Raw genomic sequence first — 16896 nt, 5'->3', positions numbered from 1 at the left:
CGATGTTGTTCAATCTGTATATTGAGCAAGCAGTAAAGGAAACAAAATAAAAATTCGGAGTAGGTATTAAAATCCATGGAGAAAAAATAAAAACTTTAAGGTTCACCGATGACATTGTAATTCTGTCAGAGACAGCAATGGAAGAGCCGTTGAACGGAATGGATAGTGTCTTGAAAGGAGGATTTAAGATGAACATCAACAAAAGCAAAACGAGGATAATGGAATGTAGTCGAATTAAGTCGGGTGATGCTGAGCTAATTAGATTAGGAAATGAGACACTTAAAGTAGTAAAGGAGTTTTGCTATTTAGGGAGTAAAATAACTGATGATGGTCGAAGTAGAGAGGATATAAAATGTAGACTGGCAATGGCAAAGAAAGCATTTCTGAAGAAGAGAAATTTGTTAACATCTGTCAGGAAGTCGTTTCTGAAAGTATTTGTATGGAAGTGAAACATGGACGATAAATAGTTTGGACAAGAAGAGAATAGAAGCTTTCGAAATGTGGTGCTACAGAAGAATGCTGAAGATTAGATGAGTCGATCATATAACTTATGAGGAAGTATTGAATAAGATTGGGGAGAAGAGAAGTTTGTGGCACAACTTGACTAGAAGAAGGAATCGGTTGGTAGGTCATGTTCTGAGGCATCAAGGTATCACTAGTATTGGAGGGCAGCGTGGAGGGTAAAAATCGTAGAGGGAGACCAAGAGATGAATACACTAAGCAGATTGAGAAGGATGTAGGTTGCAGTAGGTACTGGGAGATGAAGAAGCTTGCACTGGATATAGTAGCATGGAGAGCTGCATCAAACCAGTCTCAGGACTGAAGACCACAACAACAACAATGCCTATTTTGTAGGGCACATCTTCCTGAATAGTTTGGTGTATAGAACACATATGTTTGAGAGATTATAAGAGACGTTATTTGCTCTTAAGTGTACCGTAATGCAGCGCCACACTCCTTTGGACAGTATTCTTCTGTCATACGTAAGTGTATTGCGCTCTGTAGAATTCGAATGTTTGTATTTGTGCCAGAGATTGTCATCAAACTTATATTCAGGGACCTTGCAAATGAAAACTTATTGAAGAAATGTCTTCATGGTGGTACCCAAAACCCAAATGAAAGTTTGAACCAATGTGTATGGGAAAGACTGCCAAAAACTATTTTTGTGGGAAGGAGTGCACTTGATATTGGTGTTTATGATTCAGCTTCATGTTTTAATGATTGTGTGCAAAGCAGGAAATATGTTTTAGAGAAAATGGGAATTAGGTCAGGCGTGAACTGCATCAAAGCCTTGTATGCGATAGGCAGAGAGCGTGTAGTGAAAACAGATAAATCATTTTTGGACGAGATAAAATCAAGAGGCGTGCATCATAGGGATGTGAAAAGGAAGGAAACTGATTTAGAAAATGAAAAAGAACCTGGTTATGGTGCTGGACAGTTTTCAAAGATTGCCAAATACAAGCAGAAACTTTAATGGCCATTTTCCGGATAACACGGATTTCTATACTTAGGTACATGTAACATTCAAAATATATAACTTAATAGTTTCAAACTTGGTATACTTACTAAACACAAAGTCTTTAACGCAAAATTCTAGAATTTTCCAAATGTATTAAAAACTGTGGTAAAAATTTAGATAATTAACTGTAGAATTTGAGTTTTTTCTAAACATGAAGTTTAAAATGTAACTAGATCATTCATGTAACCATTAATTAAATACATTCTACAGTTTCATACGCCTGGAAGTATGGTTTGTATGCTGTGCAAAATTCGTCGAAGAATCTCTCTTACTTACGAAGAAAAGTGTACCTACAGCAACTAATTCAGCCAATAGTAAGTGAAAAAATGATGAAATTTCACATGTAAATTTTTTTATTTTGTTATGTTTTTGAACTTCCACTGTTATGGGTGTGAATCCTGAATGCTTCCTGGTCATGCTGCCAAAGTTTTATGAATCTATTTGCAGAAGCATAGACAGTGGAAATTAAAATGTCCTGTGGCGTCTCGCCTGCTCCAAGCGGGCCCGTTTGACGTCCTACCCCCCCTTAAAGACTTATAGCCGTTTGTAGTCTCTATATTGATTTTGGACTACCCAGTATAGTTTTCAGAATAAAAGGGTGAGTGAAGGCGGTACGACCACACCTAAACATGTTTACTCAAAAGAGCATACAGGCTACACACAGACGACTTCAGTTGTAGAATAGTGCGTGCTGAGGATGTATACAGCACAAGCGCTGGCTGCCATAGTGGGAAATGGGAGTGCAGATGTCGCCGCTCGCGAGGCCCGGCCGTCTGTCTGGGATTGTGGACGCGCCGCGCTGCCAGCTGTCAGCGGTCAGCGGTCAGCGGTCAGCGGTCAGACCGCGGACCGCAAGCCCTGCATCCGGTCCTGTCCCAACACCGGAGGCGGGTGTTCGAGGCGTGACGCGCCACTTTTGCTGCCGTCACAGTTTCACCGACGTCGGGGGATTCCGCCGACGACGGAAAACGGCCGAAATTCTCGCCAATAAGTGCGCTTTCCCAGAGATACCCATCTCAACTCTCGCACGTACAGACTTCGGACGACGATCGACGGAATTCAAATTACACTACTGGCCATTAAAATTGCTACACCACGAAGATGACGTGCTACAGACGCGAAATTTGACCTACAAGAAGAAGATGCTGTGATATGCAAATGATTAGCATTTCAGAGCATTCACACAAGGTTGGCGCCGGTGGCGACACCTACAACGTGCTGACATGAGGAACGTTTCCAACCGATTTCTCATACACAAACAGCAGTTGACCGGCGTTGTCTGGTGAAAAGTTGTTGCGATGCCTCGTGTAAGGAGGAGAAATGCTTACCATCACGTTTCCGACTTTGATAAAGGTCGGATTGTAGCCTATCGCGATTGCGGCTTATCGTATCGCGAAATTGCTGCTTGAGTTGGTCGATATCCAATGACTGTTAGCAGAATATGGAATCGATGGGTTCAGGAGGGTAATACGGAACGCCGTGCTGGATCTCAAAGGCCTCGTATCACTAGCAGTCGAGATGACAGACATCTTATCCGCATGGCTGTAACGGATCGTGCAGCCACGTCTCGATCCCTCAGTCAACAGATGGGCACGTTTGCAAGACAACAACCATCTGCACGAACAGTTAGACGACGTTTGCAGCAGCATGGACTATCAGCTCGGAGACCATGGCTGCGGTTACCCTTGATGCTGCATCACAGACAGGAGCGCCTGCGATGGTGTACTCAACGACGAACCTGGGTGCACGAATGGCTACACGTCATTTTCTCGGATGAATCCAGGTTCTGTTTACAGCAACATGATGGTCGCATCCGTGTTTGGCGACATCGTGGTAAACGCACATTGGAAGCGTGTATTCGTCATCGCCATACTGGCGTATCACCCGGCGTCATGGTATGGGATGCCATTCGTTACATGTCTCGGACATCTCTTGACCACATTGACGGCACTTTGAACAGTGGACGTTAAATTTCAGATGTGTTACGACCCGTGGCTCTACCCTTCATTCGATCCCTGTGAAACCCTACATTTCAGCGGGATAATGCACGACCGCATGTTGCAGGTCCTGCACGGGCCTTTCTGGATACAGAAAATTTTCGACTGCTGCCCTGGCCACCACATTCTCCAGATCTCTCAGCAATTGAAAACGTCTGGTGGCCGAGCAACTGGCTCGTCACAATACGCCAGTCACTACTCTTGATGAACTGTGGTATCGTGTTGAAGCTGCATGAGCAGCTGTACCTGTACACACAATGCCCAGTAGTATCAAGGCCGTTATTACCGCCAGAGGTGGTTGTTCTGGGTACTGATATCTCAGGATCTATGCACCCAAATTGCGTGAAAATGTAATCACATGTCAGTTGTAGCATAATATGTTTGTCCAATGAATACCCGTTTATCATCTGCATTTCTTCTTGGTGTAACAATTTTAATGGCCAGTAGTGCAGTTTTTCTTCAGTCGAATCGGGCGATGCTCACACGCGCTAAACATGGGTTGTGAGAAACGGCAAGCCGTCGCTTGTGACACTACTCATGTACCACCACAATAAAATAAAAACAGCGAATAGTAGAGGGAGTACGAGTGAGAACACTGGCGTATTTAAATTTACAAAATAATGGCAACTATTATTAATTAAACCTTTCGTAACTACAACTAGCTGATAAATCTCACACAAAAATAACAAACATAAACCAGATAAGGAATGGTGTTTTCGTGTGAAAGCCTACATTGGCGTGGGAGCTATACAAATTCTTCCCTGAATTAATCCATTTTACAACGCAATCTGACTTTGTTTGCATGAATCCACTGTGAGGCCCAAGACACTTCAAATGGAATCAACTACGATCAACTATACCACAAAATAATTTAATAATTTTGAAAATCAGATGCGCCAGCAATTTGAGGATTCAGCAAGCAAAATCGACTTACATTAGCGAGAGGCGTACCGCTAAACATCCTCGCCTTCTCAACAGTTAAAGATGCCACAGGACTATAACAATAATTTCCTTGTGCCATATTTTATGATTATGGCTAGTTTTACGAGCTAGAAAAAAATGCCTGTCTCGCTTTAGAGCTGGAGGCAGAGGGCTTCTCCCATGAATGGACCTGGAGAAAACTGTTATTCCTTTTATGTTTTGACCGTGAATTCGGGAAGTTAAAGATTGCAAGCTTCTTAAAAGGGATGAGAATTACTCTCTTAATTGTTACGTGCCGCACAAACGTTCATTTTCACGCAGTCCAAACCAGCCAGGAATTAATCTGTTTTCACTTACCTCCTTTTACAATCTCGAAGAACCGTTAAACTCCTTCACGTTCTCAACAGTTAAGGGTGCCACAGGACTATAATAATAATAATAATAATAATAATGTACACGGATTTCTTCACTTGAATGGTTATTATTAAATATTGAACTCTATCCAACGCTAAGAACGTAAAGATATCTGAATATGACAAATTAAGACCAACCTTCAACAGAGATCAAAATATTTCATCTAGCACCGAAATTATTTATTGTAACGTTTAATCATGCACTCAAGTTGTGGCCATACAGAGTGTTCTCTCAGTTGATAGAGAGAATTAGGTAGGAGTTAAGGTTAAGGTATAAAGTACTGAAATTTGAAGTCTTTAACTTCAGTTGTCACGTCGTCCCCAGTTGCATGTAGTACACACACCAAAAAAAGGTTTGCATCACCCCGGTTCCCAGAACTCCTGAAGACAGATGTTCACTGTCGATATTGTATGACAGACACAGTCCCTTTGACTGGTCAGAGATGTCACTAAACCTGCCCAAAGATCTCAACAACTACGCATGAGCAGAGTCTATTAGACGGAGGGGGTCCGACCATCGACCAGTTCCAGTTATTCCACCAGGAAGGAGGTACACGGCTCGTCTTGTCTGTAGTTCAGTCATGCCTATACGGTCAATACCGCGGTTCGATCGCTACTCGTTGTTACGTTGTGCCAGGAAGGGCTCTCCACAAGGGAAGTGTCCAAGCTTCTCGGAGTGAACCAAAGCGATGTTGTTCGGACATGGAGGAGATACAGAGAGGAATTGTCGATGACATGCCTCGCTCAGGCCGCCAAAGGGATACTACTGCAGTGGATGACCGCTACCTACGGATTATGGCTCGGAGGAACCCTGACAGCAAAGCCACCATGTTGAATGATGCTTTTCGTGCAGCCACAGGACGTCGTGTTACGACTCAAACTGTGCGCAATAGGCTGCATGACGCGCAACTTCACTCCCGACGTCCATGGCGAGGTCCACCTTTGCAACCACGACACCATGCATCGCGGGGCAGGTGGGCCCAACAACATGCCGAATGTACCGCTCAGGATTGGCATCACGTTCTCTTCAACGATGAGTATCGCATATGGCTTCAACCAGACGATCATCGGAGAAGTGTTTGGAGGCAATCCGGTCAAGCTGTACGCCTAAGACACACGGTCCCAGCGAGTGCAGCAAGTCGGAGGTTCCCTGCTGTTTTGCTGTGGCATTATGTGGGGCCGACGTACGCCGCTGGTGGTCATGGAAGGCGCCGTAAGGGCTGCACGATACGTGAATGCCATCCTCCGTCCGATAGTGCAACCATATCGGCAACATATTGGCGAGGCATTCGTCTTCATGGACAACAATTCGCACCCCCCATAAAAAACAAAAAATAACAAAAATAACAAAAAAACAAGGGTTCAAATGGCTCTGAGCTCTATGGGACTTAACATCTGAGGTCATCAGTCCCCTAGAAATTAGAACTACTTAAACCTAACTAACCTAAGGACATCACACACATCCATGCCCGAGGCAGGATTCGAACCTGCGACCGCAGCAATCGCGCGGATCAGGACTTAAGCGCCTAGAACCGATCGGCCACGGTGGCCGGCGCACCCGCATCGTTCTAATCTTGTGAGTGACCAGCATGTTCTCCAGACATGAAACCTATCGAAAATGCCTGGGATGGATTGAAAAGGGCTGTTTATGGACAGCGTGACCCACCAACCACTCTGAGGAACCTACGCCGAATCGCCGTTGAGGAGTGGGATAATGTGGACCAAAAGTGCCTTGTTGAACTTGTGGATAGTATGCCGCGACGAATACAGGCATGCATCAATGCAAGAGGACGTGCTGCTGGGTATTAGAGGTACCGGTGTGTACATCAATCTGGACTACCATGTATGAAGGTCTCGCTGTATGGTGGTACAACATGCAATGTGTGGTTTTCATGAGCAATAAAAAGGGTTGAAATGATGTTTATGTTGATTTCTACTCCATTTTTCTGTACAGGTTCTGGAACTCTCGGAACCGATGTGATACAAAGCTATTTTTGATGTGTATTATACTGATAATTATTACTTCGAATTTGTCTAATAAAAAGTGAACAAAACGAATTTTGCGTTCGATATGAGTTTCCTTTTTATTACTAGCAAGGTATTTTCAGCACTCATTTGCAAATGCTGTGTAAACGGAATTTCACGTGGCAGTAATCAGAAGAAGAACACCAGTAAAACTGGAAACGGAACACATACAGAGCAACATCTACGAAACTTGCCACTGAAGACGCCTTGCAAATGCGTAATACGAGCGAAACGCGTATGGAACGAGAAATCAGTTTTATTCCGTTGCCATTGCATGGGCCCGAAGCAATACTTAACGTAAAGCTTGAATTTAATTTTGTGGATGTCTCCAAGATGACAGTAAGATGACGATAACGTAATGATTTTTATCAAGAAGAGACTGTTTTGCCCCCAATTTTTTAGGTCTGATAAGTATTGGCACTGTTAAGTTACAGTCTGTCGCCACGATGGTGATTTGTATTGTATATGAGGGCTGTCTCACGCACAGAGACACACCTGCAATCTGAAACTGGCGGTAAATTGTCGCCAGAGCCCCGTAACCTGACATCACAGAGCGGTTCCTTCGCAACTCGTTGCAAAAAAGGTCCCGTCAGGTGTGCATTACAAAGTGTGCCGTTTCTTCTCGGTGGACTGCTTGCCTGTTGGCAGAGCCTATGAGAACAGTCACTCTCATCTTGTCGCTGAATTCAGAAGAGACACAACACACACAGTCCGCCACCAAGCAATATGGAGGTGCAAGCACAAGATTCACAGTGTGTTAGAGATTCAGAACGATTAGAAAAGCAACTACTTCACCGGGCAATCATTATATTCGTTTTATTACTCGCAAGTCGCGATAAGTCATTGGAAAATTTAAAGATGGTCCCACCGATTCTGTAGATCATCCATGAGGCTGATCAGGTAAAGGTAAATATTCTGCTACCGTTATATCATAACTCTTACCCACGTGCCAAATTCTATAATGTTTCTTAATATCTGTGAGTTTCGTTATTTGGAAAAACGGAGCAATGTTCCCTGGATCCGCTCCTGTATTCAGGTTAAACTGAGTAGGTCCTTTTCGTACCTATTATGTAGTGTTGTTAAGCTCCTCTGCTATCCTACAGTTGTGTGCGTAGCTTTAATCATGTCAACATTGCATCAGAAGAAAGGGGCAGATTATTCCCGAACTGTATAGAAAGGAGATGAAACAGAGGCAGTAGTTGGGAAGGCAGTCCCATATCGTGACCTACCCTCAATGTTATAGCTGTACGTCGAGCAAGCACTCAAGGATACGAAAGAGAAATTTAGAAGAGGTAGTTAACGTTCAGGGAGAAGAAAAAACTAAAGTTTTTCGATGAAATTTTAGTTCTGTCAGAGATAGCAAAGGACTGGGAACATTAATTGGACGAAGGGGATAATGTTCTGAAACGAATTTACAGGTAGAAGTAAACAAAAGTAAAGCAAAAATAATGGACTATAGCAAAATTAGCCAGGTGTACTGCTAATATTCACCAGTTACTTTATTTTCATTTCGACTAGTCGTTCGACAGGCAATAATAATTTCGTGTGGCTCATTGGTAGAGTGCAGGTCTTCTGACTGGACACCACATGAGCGACTTACGTGTCCGCAGCCCACTCCAGTTATCCAACCGGCCAAGCGTGCAGTTTACCCTGGAATCCTGACGACTCCTCAGAGGTCAGAGAAAAAGCACACTGGAAATGTCGTGGTCCGACCCTGATTCGTTCCCGCGACCTCTCGGTTTCCAGGCACACACTTAACCATCAGGCCCGACGTTTCAGAGGTTCAAACTTCAAACAAAGGAGGGTTTACGTCAGTTAATAAGACATTGTGTTGTGTGTACGACTTCTTTAGAACGTGTGTCACTGGTCAGAGACAAGTTTTTGTGTCGGTGTTTATATCACATGCAACATCACAGTTCTGTACGCACTGAAATAAGCTTCACGACATGAAGACTGGAGTGGAGATAGTGCCAGAGGTTACAACAACGTCGAACGTACAAGAGAGATGCTTCATTATGAGGGGCGATCAAAACGTTTCCGTTCGAAGGCCGTACAACCCAGAATTGGTAGTCAGGCTAAATTGCTGTGAGCATTGAGGCAATCATCCCGCCGACGGAGCAGGTTGAAGATACCCGCCTGGTAAACCACCGTGTCCTACTGCGTGAAAAGTCCGTAATTGCCTGTGCACACCCGCATTCAGCGAATGTCGTCCCTTGAAGGCTTTTGTAAGCGACCGAAAGAGTGATAACTACATGGGGCGACATGAAAAACTATAAGGCGAGTCCTCGAATGTCTCCCACTTGAGTTACTGCCTTCCAGATCTACCGGTGTCTTGCGTCGAATCGCCACGAGCCCAGAACGTAGCGCACCATTCCACGTGCTACCCGATAAGCATTCTTCATTCTCCCGGTATGTCTAGGGTGTTTCTCCTTCGGAAGTCGCAAAAAGAATAACAGCACGTTGGCCGTGTGGTAATAACGTCTCCATAGCCCACGTTTCCACATTTACCACAGGCACGTCGGAAACACACGAATGCCACACTAATCTCAAGAAATATTCAAATGTGTGTCAAATCTTATGGGACTTAACTGCTAAGGTCATCAGCCCCTAAGCTTACACACTAAGTAACCTAAATTATCCTAAGGACAAACACACACACCCATGCCCGAGGGAGGACTCGAACCTCCGCCGGGACCAGCCGATCAGTCCATGACTGCAGCGCCTCAGACCGCGTGGCTAATCCCGCGCGGCACCACACCAATCTCTTGCATACGTGACGATGCTTATACACCTGCATCGGAGTCGCGCTACGTTGGATATACGCTGTAGTAACGACCTCAAACGGAAACTTTTTATCCCCCCTTATAGCTGACATGAATGCAACTGATGATGGAGATTTAAATCACTGAAACGAGTGGTGAAAGTAAAAGAAAGTGTGATTGGTAAGAGTAAACTTATAGTTTCAATAGATATCCGAAAACAAAGGAAGTAGGTTACAGTACGCTTGTCCGCCCACTGCTTGAATACTGCTCAGAAGTGTGGGATCCGTAGCAGATAGGGTTGATAGCAGAGATAGAGAAGATCCAACGGAGAGCAGCGCGCTTCATTACAGGATCATTTAGTAATCGCGAAAGCGTTACGGAGGTGATAGATAAACTCCAGTGGAAGACTGCAGGAGAGACGCTCAGTAGCTCGGTACGGGCTTTTCTTGAAGTTTCGAGAACATACCTTCAAAAATGGTTCAAATGGCTCTGAGCAATATGGGACTTAACATCTATGGTCATCAGTCCCCTAGAACTTAGAGCTACTTAAACCTAACCAACCTAAGGACATCACAGAACACCCAGTCATCACGAGGCAGAGAAAATCCGTGACCCCACCGGGAATCGAACCCGGGAACCCGGGCGAACATACCTTCACCGAGGAGTCAAGCAATATATTGCTCCCTCCTACGTATATCTCGCGAAGAGACCATGAGGATAAAATCAGAGAGATTAGAGCCCACACAGAGGCATACCGACAATCCTTCTTTCCACGAACAATAGGAGACTGGAATAGAAGGGAGAACCGATAGAGGTACTCAAGGTACCCGCCGCCACCCACCGTAGATGTAGATGTAGATCAACAACAGTTAAGGTAAAGGTTAATTTAAAATGTTGTCACTTGTGATGTTACTCTGCACAAAGACCTGCGGAATAAAACGGTGACGAAGGGATTTCTGGAAGAGCTCGGGAAGGGACCTATCGAGCCCTTTCTCGAGGTCAGGTTCTTCTCTGAGCTCTTCTACCAGAGAGGCGGGCAGCATGAATCTCGGAGGCCGCTGACAGAACTGCACCGGTTATCTGATGGCCCTGCGGAATGCCGCCGGCTCCCAGCCCGCCACCGCCGCCCGCTCTGCCTCCTTTTTATTAGTTTTCCCGGGGCGGCGCGTGGTTTATCTGGCGGCCGGCGACGCCCCCCCCCCCCCCCCCCTCCTACACGCCTCAGGCGGCGCGCCGCTCTCCCTTATCGTTCATCGCGGCCTGTGTTGAGCTCCGTCTACACCAGGCGCCGCCCTGCGGCCCGTCTCTAAACAAGACGCTCGCCGGGTGGCAGGCGCCGCGGGCTCACTCACACACACACACACACACACACACACACACACACACACGACTGTATCCGCCGTGCCCACGTCCGGGGAAGCGGCAGCTAGCGTACGCCCGTCCTGAGTATCAGCTAGTATATTAGTCCACATAGGCCGAACTGGCTACAGGAAGGAAGGTTCTCTCTGCTATGTTCTTGTGGTCTTCAGTCCGAACACTGTTCAGATGCGTTTCTCCGTGCTACTCTCTGTCCTGTGCAAGCTTCTTCACCTCCGACAAACTACTGCAATTTATAATTGCGTAGGCTTCCGCGGCCAAGGTCAGTCGACAAAAAAGTTTTCCGGGTATGGTACCGCGTCATAATGTATTCAACTACTGCTGTTGGAGAAAAACCAAAGTTTCGGCCACGGTTGCAGTGGCCTTCTTCTGGGTCTAATGGTGCGTTCTAGTTATGCAGTGTCCTGCGTATAGAGGTGGACATGGTCCCAAGGATAGGTGTATATTTGCGTTGATCTGTTGTGTCTTCCAGAACGACGAGATCAGCCAGGTAACGCTACCAAAACATTGCCCAGTTCATAACGCTCCCTCCTCCGGTCTGGACCCTTCCGAAGATGGAGCATAAAACGTGATTCGTCTGAAAAGGTCACCTGTCACCACTCAACTGAGGTACAGTTGCGATACTGGCGTGAAAGTTCCACCCATCGTCGTCAACGAGCAGTAGTCTGCATGACGAGAGAGATATACAATAAAAAGAATATATCCACAGAGGCACAGCTAAGCCACTACAAGGCAACGGTGAGAAATGCAGTATTATATGCTGCTGAGACGATGATACTAGGAAGAAATGGGCAGAACAACTAGAGAAAGAAAAGAGAAAAATACTAGGTCCCAAACGAGGTGCAGAGAGGTGGATGCGAAGGCCTACGGAAGAATTGTGCCGGAACATGAGAACAATATCCGGGGAAATCAGACTCAAAAGGGCAAGGTTTGCTGGACATGTAGTTAGGATGAGTATGGACAGAATGACGGAGAGAGTGTGGGAAACAACAGGGAGGACAAGGAGAAAGACAGGAACCAAGTGGGTTGTTGAACTTTGGAAGGAATTGGGGATCAAGGTAGAAGGAAAGGAAAATTGGAGGAACAAATATACACCGACCAATATGCCGGAGACCAATGACAGAGAAGAATACAAGAAAAGATTACAGAGTCACCAGCGGAGCCGACAGGAGTACCGGAAACTGAAGAAGAGCGGGAGAGAAGAAGAGAAAGAATGAAGGGTTCTGGGAGAAGAAGAGGAAAATGCAGTCCACAAAGGGGTGTAAGTAGGCTGTTTAGGTTTTTGTATTGGAAACGCCACGTAGCGCTCTGTATGAAAATCACTGGCTGTGCTGTGTGCAGTCTGTGGCTGGTTAGCATTGTTGTAATATTCGCTATTGTAGTGTTGGGCAGTTGGCTGTTAACAGCGCGTAGCGTTGTGCAGTTGGAGGTGAGCCGCCAGCAGTGGTGGGTGTGGGGAGAGAGATGGTGGAATTTTGAGAGCGGACGATCTGGACGTGTGTCCATCAGGAAGAGTAAATTTGTAATATTGGATATCATGGACTGATATATATGACTTCTGAACACTATTAAGGTAAATACATTGTTTGTTCTCTATCAAAATCATTCTTTTGCTAACTATGCCTATCAGTAGTTAGGGCCTTCAGTAGTTTGAATCTTTTATTGAGCTGGCAGTAGTGGCGCTCGCTGTATTGCAGTAGTTCGAGTAACGAAGATTTTTGTGAGGTAAGTGATTTGTGAAATGTATAGGTTAATTTAGTCAGGGCCATTTTGTAGGGATTATTGAAAGTCAGATTGCGTTGCGCTTAAAAATATTGTGTGTCAGTTTAAGCACAGTCATGTATAATTTTACTAAGGGGACGTTTCAGGGGCTACCCGTGCTCCTACAGAGGCCGTAACTCAAGAAGAAGAAGAAGAAGAAGAAGAAGAAGGAGCACCTTCATAACGAGCACATTATTCACAGAAAAGCGGAAGTTGGTCATCTACATCTACATATACATGGTTACTCTGCAATTCACAATTAAGTGCCTGGCAGAGGGTTGATCGAACCATTTCCATACTACTTCTCTACCATTCCACTCACGAATGGCGCGTGGGAAAAAGGAACACATAAATCTTTCCGTTCGAGCTCTGATTCCTTTTATTTTATTATGATGGTCATTTCTCCCTACGTAGGTGGGTGTCAACAAAATATTTTCGCATTCGGAAGAGAAAGTTGGTGACTGAAATTTCGTAAATAGATCTCGCCGCAAAGAAAACAGCCTTTGTTTCAATGACTGCTACCCCAACTCGCGTATCACATCAGTGACACTCTCACCTCTTTTGCGTGATAACACGAAACGAGCTGCCCTTCTTTGCACTTTTAAGATGTCCTTCGTCAATCCTACCTGGTAAGGATCCCACACTGCGCAACAATATTCCAGCAGAGGACGGACAAGTGTAATGTAGGCTGTCTCTTTAGTGGGTTTGTCGCATCTTCTAAGCGTTCTGCCAACAAAGCGCAATCTTTGTTTCGCCTTCCCCACAATATTATCTATGTGGTATTTCCAATTTAAGTTGCTCGTAATTGTAATTCCTAGGTATTTAATCGAATTGACAGCCCTTAGATTTGTGCGATTTATACCCAAAATTTATGGGATTTCTTTTAGTACCCATGTGGATGACCTCACACTTTTATTTGTTTAGTGCCAATTGCCACTTTTCGCACCATACAGAAATTCTCTCTAGATCATTTTGTAATTGGAATTGATCGTCTGACGATTTCACTAGACGGCTAAATACAGCGTCATCTGCAAACAATCTAAGGCGGCTGCTCAAATTATCACCTGGATCATTTATGTAAATCAGGAACAGCAGAGGGCCTATGACACTACCTTGCGGAACGCCAGATATAACTTCTGTTGAACTCGATGATTTACCGTCTATCACTACGAATCCAGTCACACAACTGAGACGATACTCCATATGCACGCAATTTGATTAATAGTCGCTTGTGAAGAACGGTATCAAAAGCCTTCTGGAAATCTAGGAATATGGAATAGATCTGAGATCGCTTGTCGACAGCACTCATTACTTCATGGAAATAAACAGGTAGCTGTGTTGCACAAGGCCGATATTTTCTGAATCCGTGTTGGTTATGTATCAATAAGTCATTTTCTTTAAGGTGATTCATAATGTTCGATTGTAGTATATGCTCCAAAATCCTACTGCAAATTGAGGTCAGTGATATGGGTCTGTAATTCAATGGGTCACTCGTATTTCCTTTCTTGAATATTGGTGTGACCTGTGCTACTTTCCAGTCTTTGGGAACAGACCTTTCGTCATGTGAGAAGTTGTATATGATTGCTAAGAAAGGCGCTATTGTGTCTGCATACTCTGAAAGAAACCTGATTGGTATACCATCTGGACCGGAAGACTTGCCTTTTTTTAAGTGATTTGAATTGTTTCGCAGCACCTGAGATATCCACTTTTATGTCACTCATGCCAACAGCTGTTCTGGTTTCGAATTCTGGAATATTTACTTCGTCTTCTTTCGTGAAGCAATTGCGGAAAACTGGTTAAAAGCACATCATTAAGCTTCGTCCGTTAACACTAATAATAAACCCCCTACATAATAAACTACTTAAATACTGCCGGTATTTCGGAGAAGACAAACTGTAATGTAATTATTTAGGCTTTCATACAGTACAAAAGGAAAAATGCGTAAAATATCTCTTAGTTATGATTGCACTGAAACATGCTCCTTTCTTTGAACCATCCATCTGTTGTACGAAAAATTACGGCCAAATACGGCGCATGTAATGATAATTATGTCAAAATCATAAAAGTAACGTCGTTGTACCGCTTCATTCCCATTTCTTAGGAGCGTTTCACCAGTAAATAAAGAGCTGTTTACATAACGCTCGCGGCCGTATTGCTGCTCTAAACTGCCGGCTTCAGTGACACTGTATACGGTGTTGCCAGTCTCGCAATGTGCGTCAGTGGTTACCACCCTCCACTCGCCCTGCTGTGAGGGTGCATCCACTGCGTCTGGCGCACTGGGAGGTGCCTTGGCTGTTAAGCCCATGGGCGAAACATGCGACGCCTGGGGCATCTCATACAAATGGATCGTTCGCGAACCTAACGCGTCGAAAGGAACAGTTCACCAAGATGAACGGAAAGAACGAGGAACGAATTCTAAGGAACGGTCTTTCGTAGTTCACTTCGGTCGCGGCTTTCTACTTATAGTTCCCGGGAACGGGAAACGGTCAGTCTCGTTCCAGCGTCGGTCCGGTTCCCGTCGTCTCGGTCTCGGTCTCGCTCGGCCGGACTCGTCCTTCTTTGCGTGGCCACTCGTCGCAGTCCCTTCCACTGCCGACTGCTCCTAGTTACACTCCTGGAAATGGAAGAAAGAACACATTGACACCGGTGTGTCAGACCCACCATACTTGCTCCGGACACTGCGAGAGGGCTGTACAAGCAATGATCACACGCACGGCACAGCGGACACACCAGGAACCGCGGTGTTGGCCGTCGAATGGCGCTAGCTGCGCAGCATTTGTGCACCGCCGCCGTCAGTGTCAGCCAGTTTGCCGTGGCATACGGAGCTCCATCGCAGTCTTTAACACTGGTAGCATGCCGCGACAGCGTGGACGTGAACCGTATGTGCAGTTGACGGACTTTGAGCGAGGGCGTATAGTGGGCATGCGGGAGGCCGGGTGGACGTACCGCCGAATTGCTCAACACGTGGGGCGTGAGGTCTCCACAGTACATCGATGTTGTCGCCAGTGGTCGGCGGAAGGTGCACGTGTCCGTCGACCTGAGACCGGACCGCAGCGACGCACGGATGCACGCCAAGACCGTAGGATCCTACGCAGTGCCGTAGGGGATCGCACCGCCACTTCCCAGCAAATTAGGGACACTGTTGCTCCTGGGGTATCGGCGAGGACCATTCGCAACCGTCTCCATGAAGCTGGGCTACGGTCCCGCACACCGTTAGGCCGTCTTCCGCTCACGCCCCAACATCGTGCAGCCCGCCTCCAGTGGTGTCGCGACAGGCGTGAATGGAGGGACGAATGGAGACGTGTCGTCTTCAGCGATGAGAGTCGCTTCTGCCTTGGTGCCAATGATGGTCGTATGCGTGTTTGGCGCCGTGCAGGTGAGCGCCACAATCAGGACTGCATACGACCGAGGCACACAGGGCCAACACCCGGCATCATGGTGTGGGGAGCGATCTCCTACACTGGCCGTACACCACTGGTGATCGTCGAGGGGACACTGAATAGTGCACGGTACATCCAAACCGTCATCGAACCCATCGTTCTACCATTCCTAGACCGGCAAGGGAACTTGCTGTTCCAACAGGACAATGCACGTCCGCATGTATCCCGTGTCACCCAACGTGCTCTAGAAGGTGTAAGTCAACTACCCTGGCCAGCAAGATCTCCGGATCTGTCCCCCATTGAGCATGTTTGGGACTGGATGAAGCGTCGTCTCACGCGGTCTGCACGTCCAGCACGAACGCTGGTCCAACTGAGGCGCCAGGTGGAAATGGCATGGCAAGCCGTTCCACAGGACTACATCCAGCATCTCTACGATCGTCTCTATGGGAGAATAGCAGCCTGCATTGCTGCGAAAGGTGGATATACACTGTACTAGTGCCGACATTGTGCATGCTCTGTTGCCTGTGTCTATGTGCCTGTGGTTCTGTCAGTGTGATCATGTGATGTATCTGACCCCAGGAATGTGTCAATAAAGTTTCCCCTTCCTGGGACAATGAATTCACGGTGTTCTTATTTCAATTTCCAGGAGTGTAGTTCAGTGTCGAGTGGCTGTGCGTTTCGCTCGCTGCGCACGCCCATTCTAGATCTGTTTCAAACCTTTATTAAACTCTAGACTTCTGG

Source organism: Schistocerca nitens, chromosome 9, assembly GCF_023898315.1.
Source record: "Schistocerca nitens isolate TAMUIC-IGC-003100 chromosome 9, iqSchNite1.1, whole genome shotgun sequence".
Taxonomy (NCBI): domain Eukaryota; kingdom Metazoa; phylum Arthropoda; class Insecta; order Orthoptera; family Acrididae; genus Schistocerca; species Schistocerca nitens.
The sequence above is the reverse complement of the archived record's forward strand: the minus strand, read 5'-3'. Positions refer to the sequence as shown.